Consider the following 16,040-nt stretch of genomic DNA (forward strand, 5'->3'; position numbering starts at 1 on the left):
TCTCTTTTAATACTATACTATACATTAGTGAGATCGGAACTCGAATATGCATCTGTAGTTTGGAACTCTATTACTAGTACTCATTCGGCAAAACTGGAAAATATTCAAAGGAAATTTATTTCATTATGTTCGTACAGATTCCTGCCTAATAACTCTGGGTATAACTATGATAAAAAAGGCGAGCACTTTAAATGTCGAAGCCTGTATGCCAGACGTCATGATCTCGATTACTTATTCTTATCTAAGGTCCTTAAAGTTGACATTAATTGTCAATCTTTCTTAAACAGAGTCAGCCTTCGTATTCCTATGAAGGACATGAGACATCACAAACTCTTCTATATTAGAAATTCTAAATCTTCCTCGCCGGTCTCCAGATGTATTAAACATGCTAACTTACATGTTGGCGATTTCGATCCATTCAATGTATAGAAGTATTAGAACATGGCAATGTCTTTGCTAATATTATTTGCATAATCCTTATACACAAATTGGTAGTAAGAATCAACTCCTTTCCCTAATATTTTATAGTATTAATTTATTCTTGTAAATTAATTATTATAATCTATGTTCTTTATTTTGTTGTTAACTCAAGTATTTAATTTGTATCATAGTTGTTCATTTTAAGGGGAGTTGGTCATAATCGCATGCAACATAATGGTAAAAGTAGCCTATCTTCAAGCAGTTCATAAATATAATACTATTTATCAGAGATCTTTCATTTTTGTTAGCTATGTGTGTATACATATTACGCTATAAAATGAAAAAGAATGGTTACTCTAGAGTAAATCTCTATCCTTAAATTATTTTTTTTAATTAAGCACATCTCTTTTTATAAATTCACTACATGTCTGTGATTAGGTACACTCTATTCACTTATTATAGCACATATTGAATTGAAAATTTGACCACTTACTGCTAATAGATACTAAAACATATTCTACTAAAATTATTCATGTATCTGTAACATTATGGGCATAGGGCTTATAGCAATCATCACCGTCAGTAAAATAAAAAAATGACGAAGATTAGTATAAGCCCTATGCCCATAATATTACAGATATTTTAATAATTTTAGTAGGGTATGTTTTAGTATCTACTAGCAGTAAGTGGCCAAAAATTGTAATTCAATGTGTGCTATGATAAGTGAATAGAGTGTACCTAATCACAGGTATGTAGTGAATTTATATAAAAAATATGTTTAAATTAAAAAAATTAATTTAAGGGTAAGATTTACACTAGATTAACCATTCCTCTTTCATTTTAAAGCTTAATGTGTATACATATATCATGAAAAAAATGAAAGAGCTGTGATAAATAGTATTACATTTATGACTGCTTCAAGATAGGCTATTTTTACCATTACTTTGCATGCGATAACGTCCAATTCCCCTTAATGTATTAATTGTATCACTGTGCTGGACTTTTATTGGCCAATGGCTGTTTTCCAGCAAATTAAAATACACCTCGCAGAGACTTTCTCGTAAGCTCCCCACAGTACTAGGTGACCATTTTGTATGTGGAACGTAAACAGCGGCGCTGCGATCTTATGTTATTACTCTCTGCGAGAAAGAAAGACATTTTCTATGGCTAGAATAAATAATAAATAAATTTATCAGCAAGTGTTACCATTATTCTTATATACGTGCCTCAATATACAGGGTGTTTCAAAAATACGGGGCATAATTTCAGGTATGTATTTCCCACATGTAGACAATCAAAATAGTTCGTTACAACATGTGTCCGGAAATGCTTCATTTCCGAGTTATGGCCTTCACAACATTGAAATTCACAGAAACGTTTTTCTTTCCGCAGGTCGTTGTCATTACAGAAGATGTTCAAAATGTCCACCTCCTGCTTGAATACAGACCTCACATCGATATCTCATTGACCTGCGAACACGATCCCAAACTCCAGGAGCATTGCGTATGTCCTCAGAACATGCCACAATTCGATTCCGAAGGGATTCCAAATCAGGCACCGGAGACGAATAAACCAATGACTTTAAATGGCCCCACAAGTAGAAATCGAGAGAGTTCAGATCAGGTGAGCGTGGAGACCAAGCAATTGGACCACCTCTACCTATCCATCGATCAGGAAACCTTCGATCCAAGTACCGGCGAGCCGTACGACTGAAGTGTGCAGGAGTGCCATCATGCAAGAAGTGAATGTGTTGACGATTGATCAGTGGAGTGTCTTCTAAAACATGAGGTATGGTTCCGGTGAATTTCAATTTTGTGAAGGCCATAACTCGGAAATAAAGCATTTCCGGACACATGTTGTAATGAACTATTTTGATTGTCTACATGTGAGAAATACATACCTGAAATTATGCCCCGTATTTTTTAAACACCCTGTATAGGCCTACATCTTCCCTTGCATGATAAAATAATTACTACGCCATATCTCCATTTTAATTTATTTTTTTAATATTTTTATGACTATTATCAGTTATTTACTAGTTATTGATTTAATAATAATAATAATAATAATAATAATAATAATAATAATAATAATAATAATAATACAGAGAAATTCATTGAATATTACGTGCTAGTGTAGTAATGAAGTAAGCTATTAAACTTCAAGAATTGAAATCAGCCTTCAATCATCGTCATGAAGAGAAAGATGACATAAATAAATGTAAGGAAGCCAGCTATCTAGTAGCGAATGAAATAGCTCGTTCTCATAAGCCTTCCAACGAAGGAGAGTTTTATAAAAGTGTAATGATCAAGGTAGCTGAAATAATTTGTCCAATGAAAGTTGTTAGTTAATTTTGAAAAAACTGCGCATTTCTCGACTAAATATCCAGAAGAGAATTCAGGAGATTGTGTTCATTGAGGAATATTTAAAAAAAGCAAGAAAATTTGTACATAATTTTTATTGGCTTTTGATGAGAGTAGTGGCATTACTGATACAGCAAAGCTTGCTATTTTTATTCGCGGGGTTGATGAAGAAATCAATGTTAGTGCACGAACCACCACTGGTTGTAGTTTTCATGCCATGTACACTAGCTCGCAAAACTTTTGTCCTATGAAATAATGTGGAAGTGAACTCTGTGAGATATTATGTTGGCAATATATCTACATACCCCACTCCACATGTCGTCCTGGGGAAGAAGGTATTTAAACTCTGAGTTGCAGGTATATACCGAGCTAATCGAACCAAAAACAAACTTTTAGAGCAATAACGGTATATGTAACCTACAGAAATAAAACATTGAGCCCATTTTACAGCGAAATGTTATAAACATGTTGTTCATTTCTCTTGAGTATTATAGAACATTCTAGAAGAATTTTTTATCTTCCCTGCACGTATAAATACTATATTGGATCGTAAACATAGAATAGATCGCATCGCGTTTTCACAAGAATATTACGAATATCCATCCATATTTTTTCAACAGGACAATTATTCCATCAACTCATCTTTGTTGTGTCAGAGATGGTTTCAGACTCATGAAGGTGGTATTTCACTCGTCCCTTGGATTCCGAAAAGTCCTAATCTCAACCTGTTGGAAAATGATTGGGCTGAAGTTCAACGTACGGTGAATGACATCATGCATAACACAAGACTCCAGGAGTTACAAAATTTATGGAAATACTATAGAATGATTGGTATGATGCTATACAAATGGGTTGGTGATTTCCATGAGACGAAGAACGGATAACATTATACGATGTGATGATAATTGGAATGGCTATTGATTATATTAATCAAAACAAATTAAAAAGGCAAACAGTATTTCATTTACTTGCTACTATTGTTCATTTAAAAAATTCCTCTTCATTAACACTTAAATTGGTGAAAATTCAATTTTCAAATAAATGTCATAAAATCTGTTGCAGTGCAAAGAAAACACACACTGAAATTTACCTGTAGCATTCTATAATCTGATTTTATTGAATTAAACATTTTCAACCGTTGTAGGCATTGCCACAACGAGGTTGAAACTTTTGCACACGTCCTGGGATCCTGTCCGAACGGCGAAGCTCTACAAAACGCTAGACACCACCAAGTACGATCAATTATAGCCACTGCCCTTAAACATGCCGATTACAACACCTTTGAAGAAGTACATGGTTTCTCCGTCACTGGCAGTACACTGTGCATAGATATAATAGTTTTCAAGGAATCTACAAGATCTGGATTCATAATTGATCCCACTGTGCGTTTCGAAACGAATGAGGAACAGCCAGCAGAAGTGCATAAGGAAAAAAAGAATATCTACAATCCTACCATTCCATATTACCTCAAAAAGTACCAGCTAGAAGAGCTTGAAGTAATCGGACTTCTGGTTGGAGCAAGAGGTACCGCTACTCTCTTCATGAAAGATGTGTTTAAGAGGCTTGGAATACCTACATCTATTATTCCGATTGTAACTTTAGCTGCATTGAAAGGGTCAATTGCTCTCCTGAAGCATCATTTATATTCGAAATGAAACCAAGTTCACTAGCATTCTTTACTTTTTTGTAACACTTGCCTCTCTAAAACTAGGTATATTTCCACCAATCACAAAATGTATTTGCAGCTATGTACTTGTAGGAGTTTGATTGTAAAACAAAATTAATGATTCACTGAACTTGTAAACATTTATATGGTTAAGTACTCTTTGTCCCTTGTGGCAGCTCACGAATAGTGAGAAGATTTCTAAATTAATTAATTGAAAGAAAACCCATTGTTAGTCAAGTGCTAATATGTTAGCAAATGTCTTACAACACTGTTTCAAGATATTAGGCAAATTTCTGAAACTGTATCCTTAAAACTGCAAATGGCATTTGAATTGAAGCAAGCTGATTATGAAAAGAGATCCAACTGTTCGTTACATACTTAGCACATTCATAGCCGCTTATTTCAGTTTGTTTGACAGTTATATTAGTTTCAACGCATTAGTTACTTTCTAATAAATAACCCTATATCCTACTACCTACCATATTCATTTTTTCTTTCTCTTAGATAATTAAATATGTCTTAAACAGTTTCATTAAGGATTCTTGTGCTTTAAACTATTAAAATAAATATTTATTATTTACTGCTACATAAAATACAAAATAAATACATATTATTTACTTAATGCACAACCATTTTAACTAGCTCGTGTTCGGGGGTGGTTCCTACAAATAATTATTTTGTACTAAAGGACATAATAAAGATTCAGTAAAATTACAAAACTAATACAATTATTACAAAACAAGGATAATTACGAAGATAAAAATATAGAATCAAGTCAAGAATAGAATATAAGTTAGAATGAATGAATGAATGAATGAATGAATGAATGAATGAATGAATGAATGAATGAATGAATGAATGAATGAATGAATAGTATATAAAAAATTAAGAAAAAGGAAAATGGACTAAATAATTTGCTTAACTTTTTCTTAAATTTATTAAACTCAAAATAACCTAGGTCAAGATTTATTATCAAAATAGAGTTGTATAACCTCGGTCCGTAACTCTGTCTATGATTAATTCCAGTGATTATATAACATTAGGTTCAGCTAAAGGACATGTCAAATTTCTTCTGATAGAAAACACATATTGTTCTTTATATCTCAGGCGATTTTTATAATAATATCTTAATAATGTACATTTATATATTTGTTCAATTTGGAAAACATTAAAATCGGAATAAATCAAATTTGTTGGATAATCAATTGAATTGTTTGAGCAAATTTGAATTATCCGCTTATGAGCGGAGAAAGTATAAATTTTGTTGCTCCTCCCCATCCGATTATACCATACTGGATGACAGATTGAACCAAATCTAAATAAACTAAACGCAGAATATTTGTAGGGATGAAAGAGCGTAGAATTACAATTTTATAAATTGTTTTACGAAGTCTGTTACATAAAAAAGAAACATGTTTATTCCACCTTAAATGCTGATCAATTATAATTCCTAAATACTTCACTTGCGTAGATTCCTTAAATAATATATATATATATATATATAAACATTGTTACTATTATAACAAAATAAAACTTTGATCAAATTAAGTGCGAATATACTTTCAGACAATAGTTCTATATGTTAAAATGTGATACTGTAATTTTATCGATCTTATTACAGTATATCAACTTCCTGTACCTGAGATCGCGAGTTCAATTGGAATTATTTTTATAGAAAAAGACAGTTTTGACATACTTCCGATTGTCATTTCACTAACTCTTCGTAAACACTTTCATCACCATAAATAAAACTAGAACAAACACATTTTGTGTACGTTAGGATATAAATAAAAACGTTGGTTCCTCTAATTCTGCAGATTTACTGAGTTACACGTCTTATATACAACTTGTATTCTGAATTTTAAAGTATTTGATATCCATCAAATTTATACCAGTGTCTTTTGAACTTCGTACACAAAAACCGAAATATATTTCATTTGTATTCACATAAATATAAAACTAAAGAATCAGCCAACATATGCTTGACAGAACCTAAATGTACCACAACTGTAGCTTACATGAAGATACATGAAGAGAAACGCGCTATTTACCTTCCATGCTGTGATGATCTCAGTCATAAATATAATATTCAAGATTGGAATGTCATTGGACTTATGTTTGGTGCGCGAGGAACAATTCCCAAATTTACATTGGAGATCCTCAGAAAATTAAAGGTTCCTGATAAGACTCTTCAGACAATTGCATCAACCATTTTAAAGTCTTCACTGAACATCATCAATCACTAACTCCATTCATCTTTATAATATTCAATGTATATTATTTATTTTCAATACATTTTTATCGTTTTGATAGCCACCACATCTTGTCGCAGAATATTCTTTTTTAAAATTTCATTATGTATTTTTTAACATTAATTTACATTTTCTTTTTTGTTCATTTGAATTGATTAGGATGCCGATATTTTAAATCCAAGATTTGGACGGCTATCATTTCGATGATATTCTCTCTATCACAGTAGCAACTTCAGTCCAAGGCTTTATAACAATATAATAGCTAAATTCCCAAACATACAATTTGCTAATGCTCCTTATTTTAAAAAAGCAATTAAAAATTATTGCTTAGAGAGAAAATATAAAATTCCAATTATTGTAATATCTGTGTTTTTCTTTTTTTACTTCTTATTCTGCTGATTAATAAAATATTATGTTAAAATTTTATGGAGTGTCCCAGAGCACGAGTATATACTCTTTCTGGGAATGTCAGAGAGATTTGTATATAAAAAATATGCAGGTGTATCTTTGTTTTAGCAATAAATGTATTTTATTATTATTATTATTATTATTATTATTATTGTTATGATCTCGATTACTTATTCTTATGTAAGGTCCTTAAAGGTGACATTACTTGTCAATCTTTCTTAAACAGTGTCAGCCTTCGAATTCCTATGAAGGACATGAGACATCACAAACTCTTCTACATTAGAAATTCTAAATCTTCCTCGCCGGTCTCCAGATGTATTAAACATGCTAACTTACATGTAGGCGATTTCGATCCATTCAATGTATAGAAGTATTAGGACATGGCAATGTCTTTGCTAATATTAATTGCATTATCTTTCTACACATATTGGTAATACTTTTGTATGAATCAACTCCTTTCCATGAAATATAATAGTATTAATTCATGTAAAATAATCATTGTAACCTATGTTCTTTATTTTGTTGTTATCTCTATTATGTAATGTGTACCATAGTTGTCCATTTTATTGCATTATTTGTATCACTGTGCTGGACTTTTATTGGCCTATGGCTGTTGTCCAGCACATAAATATCAATAAATGAATGAATAAATAAATTATTATTATTATCATTATTATTATTATTATTACTTGAGTTACGATTCCACCGTTTGCAACAATTCGTGTAACAAGTAATAGATTTTATTTTGAAAATAAAATCGACACAGAAATTAAGACAGCGTGATTATCATAAGAGATATCGCGAATTTTGAATTTATTTGAAAGCTAAAATTTATTTTCGGCTGTTAATTTATTTAATTGTGCATAAACATTGATTTAAATTATACAGTATAATATGTCAAATGTAATAATCGTCAGAATAGCATTAATTTATGATGGATACAAAATGCGAATTAAGAAATAGCATACAAATTTCGCAGTAAAAATATCGTAAACAAAGCAATGACAGACGACTCTCACAGAAGAGCGGATATAATAGCAATAAACAGGCAACAACAAAAGGCTATTATCATAGATCCAACTATACGCATGGAGAGAGATCTAAACCAAGCTCATCAGGTTGATCAGGAAAAGAGGGCCATTTATGAGCCTTGTATTCCCTACCTTAGTGCCAAGTATAACATCCTTCTCTTCAATTGGTCAGTGACAGGTTTATTTTTTTGGTTCTCGGAGTACTTTACCAAAATTTACATTTAATTTTTTAAGACAATTATCAATACCATCTTTTGAAATTCAAAAAATCATCTCGCAAATTCTTAAAGATTCCCTGCAGATTATACAGTTTCATTTATACCACTCAGAAGGCCTTAATTAAGGATATGCTAATTTTTAAATAAAATCTTTTATTTATAAGTACCTATAATTTTAAAGTCATCTTATACGATTTTATTTTACAATTGATATAATCAATGGTGCTTAATTATTACATTTTATTTTCATAACAATATTCATATTTAATTAAATACATTTATTTTCTATTAATTTCCGGATCCTCGTGGTCATCCTTAATTAAGGCCGGACGATTTATTTCACTCTCTTGTTAAGGAAGGATGTGAAAACCGTGTAGTTGGACTAACTTATAGCATTGTTTAGCCTTCGTAATTAAAATCAAGTATTTATATTCAAAGTTATGTATAAAAATATTGAATGTAGACATCGCAAAGAAACAAGTACTTCATTAGTCACAAAATGCTCCGTCATTTATTACAGATAACAAAATTACTTTCTTAACGATAATAATTATTTAAAAAAAAATAGAGCTGAATAATGAGGTTCAGAAAGCGCTGTAGTCATTAAACAATGACAGACAAGTTTCCAGCTGCAAACTTGACAACTCTGGCATGAAGCCAGAACCTATTTATATTATGTCATCAAATATTACTATAGTACTAAGAAAAATTGAAGATTTCGACTGTCAACACTTAAAAATTTGAAGTCCTCTCATACTACGAGAAATAAGTAACGATATTCCGCACATCACATCACTCAAAAGATCTTCTTACACCTGTTCAAGTGAGTGAAAAACTAGCATTTGTAAGAGAAAAGCCTCAGAGTAATGTCTACTGGTACTTACTTTGAAGGCATCCTCAATGGCAGTAACAATACTTTGCTAGAGGGGAGTGGCCTTCGGACGTTGAATGGTTGTTTTTTACGTCAGACGTAGAAAGGATGGTCGATGACGTATAACGAGAAGAACAGCTAATTCTTTTGACGGATCACACGCAAACCATTCAAGTGCTAACTCTTATCTGCCATGTACAGTAAGAGCTGCCAATGTGACTACTGGATGCTCAATTTAGTTTTATCCTGGAAGCGCGCGCATGCTACCAGGCTGTGAGGAGAGCCAAGCCGTTCTCTGTTAAGTAGTTGTGAATTTTCTTAAATTGTATCACTCTTACAAATATTTAGATATACTCTGATTAGAAATTTTTGTCATTTTAACAGTCTTAAAAGTAGAAAGAAGCACACAAAAATAGTTTTAAAGTTAGCGATTAAATTGTTTAGAATATATTTAGGTTTTTAATGATTCATAATTTGGATCAAACGTCTTAAAAACTTGATTCATTTTTGTGTGTTTGTTCGTCAAAATACAACCGTAAAATTCAATTCCGTGAACATTTTCAAATCAAAACGTCAATGTACTGAAATCTTTGTTCTGTAAATTAATTACGAAATGATACAACGAATTGAATTCCATAATTGATACGTGCGAAATTCTTCGCGTCCTCAGAGAATGATACAAAATTGCAGAGGATTTGAACACGTGCCCGACGCAGGGCAGGCATGACTGTGCGTAACAACGAGGCTTCGACCCAGACAGACCAGCGTCAGCTCCCAGCGTCCTACTAGAGCCGACGCCGAGACGCTACTGAGTGAGAACTCACGCTCGGCGCTCAACTTGGAGAAGAGGGGAAGGGAACAAAACACTGCCAAATGACAGAACGCAACTCGCCCCTGCGCAGTATCGTTGCATTGCTTCACAGGTGGTTTTGAAGCCTCGATGTCTGTTTTGCATCCATCTGTGCATCACGGTAAACTTAGATCTGAATTCAAATGGGATGTTCCCAATTGTAATTAAAAAATAGTCGTACTTCGTTACTCAAGTAGCAGCACATGATAGAATTCCAGTAGACTCGGGTTCGATCCTTTCTACAAGTATAAGTGGTATGAAAGTAGTGGTAGTAGTAGTAGTAGTAGTAGTAGTAGCTGTTGTTCTTTTAGTTGGTTGTTTAACGATGCTGATACACACTGCAAACCAATTTTTATTAAATTTCAGATTCTTACAGTAATTAACCTATATATTTTTCAGTGTTATTAAATGGAAAACCATGAAAGTAACCATATGGTTAAAAAGGCCAGTCTGCTGAAACCTGCAGGATTATTTCACTTTATCTATCTATATGACTGTCTGCCTGCCTATCTATCTATCTATCTATCTATCTATCTATCTATCTATCTATCTATCTATCTATCTATCTATCTATCTATCTATCTATCTATCTATCTATCTATCTATCTATCTATCTATCTATCTATCTATCTATCTATCTATCTATCTATCTATCTATCTATCTATCTATCTATCTATCTATCTATCTATCTATCTATCTATCTATCTATCTATCTATCTATCTATCTATCTATCTATCTATCTATCTATCTATCTATCTATCTATCTATCTATCTATCTATCTATCTATCTATCTATCTATCTATCTATCTATCTATCTATCTATCTATCTATCTATCTATCTATCTATCTATCTATCTATCTATCTATCTATCTATCTATCTATCTATCTATCTATCTATCTATCTATCTATCTATCTATCTATCTATCTATCTATCTATCTATCTATCTATCTATCTATCTATCTATCTATCTATCTATCTATCTATCTATCTATCTATCTATCTATCTATCTATCTATCTATCTATCTATCTATCTATCTATCTATCTATCTATCTATCTATCTATCTATCTATCTATCTATCTATCTATCTATCTATCTATCTATCTATCTATCTATCTATCTATCTATCTATCTATCTATCTATCTATCTATCTATCTATCTATCTATCTATCTATCTATCTATCTATCTATCTATCTATCTATCTATCTATCTATCTATCTATCTATCTATCTATCTATCTATCTATCTATCTATCTATCTATCTATCTATCTATCTATCTATCTATCTATCTATCTATCTATCTATCTATCTATCTATCTATCTATCTATCTATCTATCTATCTATCTATCTATCTATCTATCTATCTATCTATCTATCTATCTATCTATCTATCTATCTATCTATCTATCTATCTATCTATCTATCTATCTATCTATCTATCTATCTATCTATCTATCTATCTATCTATCTATCTATCTATCTATCTATCTATCTATCTATCTATCTATCTATCTATCTATCTATCTATCTATCTATCTATCTATCTATCTATCTATCTATCTATCTATCTATCTATCTATCTATCTATCTATCTATCTATCTATCTATCTATCTATCTATCTATCTATCTATCTATCTATCTATCTATCTATCTATCTATCTATCTATCTATCTATCTATCTATCTATCTATCTATCTATCTATCTATCTATCTATCTATCTATCTATCTATCTATCTATCTATCTATCTATCTATCTATCTATCTATCTATCTATCTATCTATCTATCTATCTATCTATCTATCTATCTATCTATCTATCTATCTATCTATCTATCTATCTATCTATCTATCTATCTATCTATCTATCTATCTATCTATCTATCTATCTATCTATCTATCTATCTATCTATCTATCTATCTATCTATCTATCTATCTATCTATCTATCTATCTATCTATCTATCTATCTATCTATCTATCTATCTATCTATCTATCTATCTATCTATCTATCTATCTATCTATCTATCTATCTATCTATCTATCTATCTATCTATCTATCTATCTATCTATCTATCTATCTATCTATCTATCTATCTATCTATCTATCTATCTATCTATCTATCTATCTATCTATCTATCTATCTATCTATCTATCTATCTATCTATCTATCTATCTATCTATCTATCTATCTATCTATCTATCTATCTATCTATCTATCTATCTATCTATCTATCTATCTATCTATCTATCTATCTATCTATCTATCTATCTATCTATCTATCTATCTATCTATCTATCTATCTATCTATCTATCTATCTATCTATCTATCTATCTATCTATCTATCTATCTATCTATCTATCTATCTATCTATCTATCTATCTATCTATCTATCTATCTATCTATCTATCTATCTATCTATCTATCTATCTATCTATCTATCTATCTATCTATCTATCTATCTATCTATCTATCTATCTATCTATCTATCTATCTATCTATCTATCTATCTATCTATCTATCTATCTATCTATCTATCTATCTATCTATCTATCTATCTATCTATCTATCTATCTATCTATCTATCTATCTATCTATCTATCTATCTATCTATCTATCTATCTATCTATCTATCTATCTATCTATCTATCTATCTATCTATCTATCTATCTATCTATCTATCTATCTATCTATCTATCTATCTATCTATCTATCTATCTATCTATCTATCTATCTATCTATCTATCTATCTATCTATCTATCTATCTATCTATCTATCTATCTATCTATCTATCTATCTATCTATCTATCTATCTATCTATCTATCTATCTATCTATCTATCTATCTATCTATCTATCTATCTATCTATCTATCTATCTATCTATCTATCTATCTATCTATCTATCTATCTATCTATCTATCTATCTATCTATCTATCTATCTATCTATCTATCTATCTATCTATCTATCTATCTATCTATCTATCTATCTATCTATCTATCTATCTATCTATCTATCTATCTATCTATCTATCTATCTATCTATCTATCTATCTATCTATCTATCTATCTATCTATCTATCTATCTATCTATCTATCTATCTATCTATCTATCTATCTATCTATCTATCTATCTATCTATCTATCTATCTATCTATCTATCTATCTATCTATCTATCTATCTATCTATCTATCTATCTATCTATCTATCTATCTATCTATCTATCCATCCATCGATCCATCCATCCATCCATCCATCCATCCATCCATCCATCCATCCATCCATCCATCCATCCATCCATCCATCCATCCATCCATCCATCCATCCATCCATCCATCCATCCATCCATCCATCCATCCATCCATCCATCCATCCATCCATCCATCCATCCATCCATCCATCCATCCATCCATCCATCCATCCATCCATCCATCCATCCATCCATCCATCCATCCATCCATCCATCCATCCATCCATCCATCCATCCATCCATCCATCCATCCATCCATCCATCCATCCATCCATCCATCCATCCATCCATCCATCCATCCATCCATCCATCCATCCATCCATCCATCCATCCATCCATCCATCCATCCATCCATCCATCCATCCATCCATCCATCCATCCATCCATCCATCCATCCATCCATCCATCCATCCATCCATCCATCCATCCATCCATCCATCCATCCATCCATCCATCCATCCATCCATCCATCCATCCATCCATCCATCCATCCATCCATCCATCCATCCATCCATCCATCCATCCATCCATCCATCCATCCATCCATCCATCCATCCATCCATCCATCCATCCATCCATCCATCCATCCATCTATCTATCTATCTATCTATCTATCTATCTATCTATCTATCTATCTATCTATCTATCTATCTATCTATCTATCTATCTATCTACCTAGCTAGCTAGCTAGCTATCTATCTATCTATCTATCTATCTATCTATCTATCTATCTATCTATCTATCTATCTATCTATCTATCTATCTATCTATCTATCTATCTATCTATCTATCTGTCTGTCTGTTTGTCTGTCTAATCTCTCTACCTATCTAATCTACTATCTAATGTATCTACCTTTCTAATCTATATATCTGTCTGTCTGTTTAATCTCTCTATCTATCTAATCTACTATCTAATCTATCTATTTTCTAATCTATCTATCTATCTACTATCTATCTATCTATCTATCTATCTATCTAGCTATCTAATGTATCTACTTTTCTAATCTATCTATCTATCTATCTATCTATCTATCTATCTATCTATCTATCTATCTATCTATCTATCTATCTATCTATCTATCTATCCATCCATTCATCCATCCATCCATCCATCCAGCCACTCACCCACCCACCCATCTATCTATCTATCTATCTATCTATCTATCTATCTATCTATCTATCTATCTATCTATCTATCTATCTATCTATCTATCTATCTATCTATCTGTCTAATCTCTCTACCTATCTAATCTATCTACCTTTCTAATCTATCTATCTATCTACCTATCTAATGTATCTACTTTTGTAATCTATCTATCTATCTATCTATCTATCTATCTATCTATCTATCTATCTATCTATCTATCTATCTATCTATCTATCTATCTATCTATCTATCTATCTATCTATGCCACCGGCGTGGCTCAGTCGGTTAAGTCGCTTGCCTGCCGGCCTGAAGTTGCGTTCGGGCGCGGGTTCGATCCCCGCTTGGGCTGATTACCTGGTTGGGTTTTTTCCGGGATTTCCCCCAACCGTAAGGTGAATGCCAGGTAATCTATGGCGAATCATCGGCCTCATCTCGCCAAATACCATCTCGCTATCACCAATTTCATCGACGCTAAAAAAAACCTAGTAGTTGATACAGCGTCGTTAAATAACCAACTAAAATAAAATCTACTCATTTATTCTGGCGTAGTTAAGGCCATGAGGCCTTCTCTTTCACCCTATATAGGCTATATATAATTATGGTGTACAAATACAAATACAATAATAAAAATAAAAAGAAAAATCACATTATAAACAAAGTAAAGCCACACAAAAATATACTGATGATACCTATTAAAATAATTTTATAATAAATTACTTACCTCGGTGTTCATTCTCTTCCCTTTTTTAAACTAGCTGAAGTCGGTGAGGCTGCAAAGAAGACATACTGACGACTTCACCCACAGATGTTATTTCGTAGTGTTCAGTCTTTCACAGCGAACGCACAGCGGTCACAAGCGAATTCAGAGTAAGTGCATCACTCTGTTGGAGCCAAGATTTAACACGACGGAGAGTGCTGAATGACCGTCCCACGATTCATGCTGTAGCATGCTCTTCAATTATGTAATTAAGAAGTCTAAATAGGGAATGAATATGGAACATCTGAACTGTTTCTGAAAACCTACTGGATAATTAGATGGAGACACTTGTCTGGACACTTTTCGCTGAATACTTAGTTCGATATTAAGGTCACTCGAAATATATAGAACGAAATTATTGAAGATTTCGACTGTGCATTTTCCATAATATTCGAATAAAGCCACCAACTGCATCTTGAACGTGTAAAGTTCCACTTGAACGGTCTGAAGAAAGTTTCATCCACTGGCTCCAATTGGACGGAATACTTGACAATAATCTGTAATGACATGAAAAACATAGATGTTATGGCTGAACAAAATACAGGGACATCATTTTATTTTTACTTCAATTTTTATTGTACCTGAGTTTTTGAATGTACTTCACTCCCACCCTACTAGTAAACTTCCAATCGTCCTCCACACAGAATCAAGGCCGCGAATACTGAGTTAGTGAGTATAGCATGTGTGATGTAGTCACATAAACTATAAATGTTAGGGTTCGTTCGGAACCTAAGTCCCGAAATGATGACTCGAAGAAATTGTAGAGTATATTTATTATAACATATACAAAATAC

General features: G+C 32.1%; 1 protein-coding gene across 4 annotated transcripts in view; it reads right to left on the minus strand.

The window, feature by feature from the left end:
• LOC138695868 (metabotropic glutamate receptor 1-like) overlaps positions 1 to 15,720 on the minus strand; it is a 1,249,477-nt gene extending 1,233,757 nt beyond the window's left edge. For 2 of the 4 annotated variants that reach the window (XM_069820185.1, XM_069820186.1), the window contains exon 1: positions 15,211 to 15,720. The gene's annotated coding sequence lies outside the window, so the exon portion shown is untranslated. Of the gene's footprint in view, positions 1 to 9,242; positions 10,024 to 15,210 lie in introns of those variants that run through there. The other 2 variants (XM_069820182.1, XM_069820183.1) reach the window with 1 other exon arrangement.
• Between the last annotated feature and the right edge of the window lie 320 nt (positions 15,721 to 16,040).

The sequence above is a fragment of the Periplaneta americana genome, chromosome 3 (assembly GCF_040183065.1).
Source record: "Periplaneta americana isolate PAMFEO1 chromosome 3, P.americana_PAMFEO1_priV1, whole genome shotgun sequence".
In the NCBI taxonomy this organism is placed as follows: Eukaryota; Metazoa; Arthropoda; class Insecta; order Blattodea; family Blattidae; genus Periplaneta; species Periplaneta americana.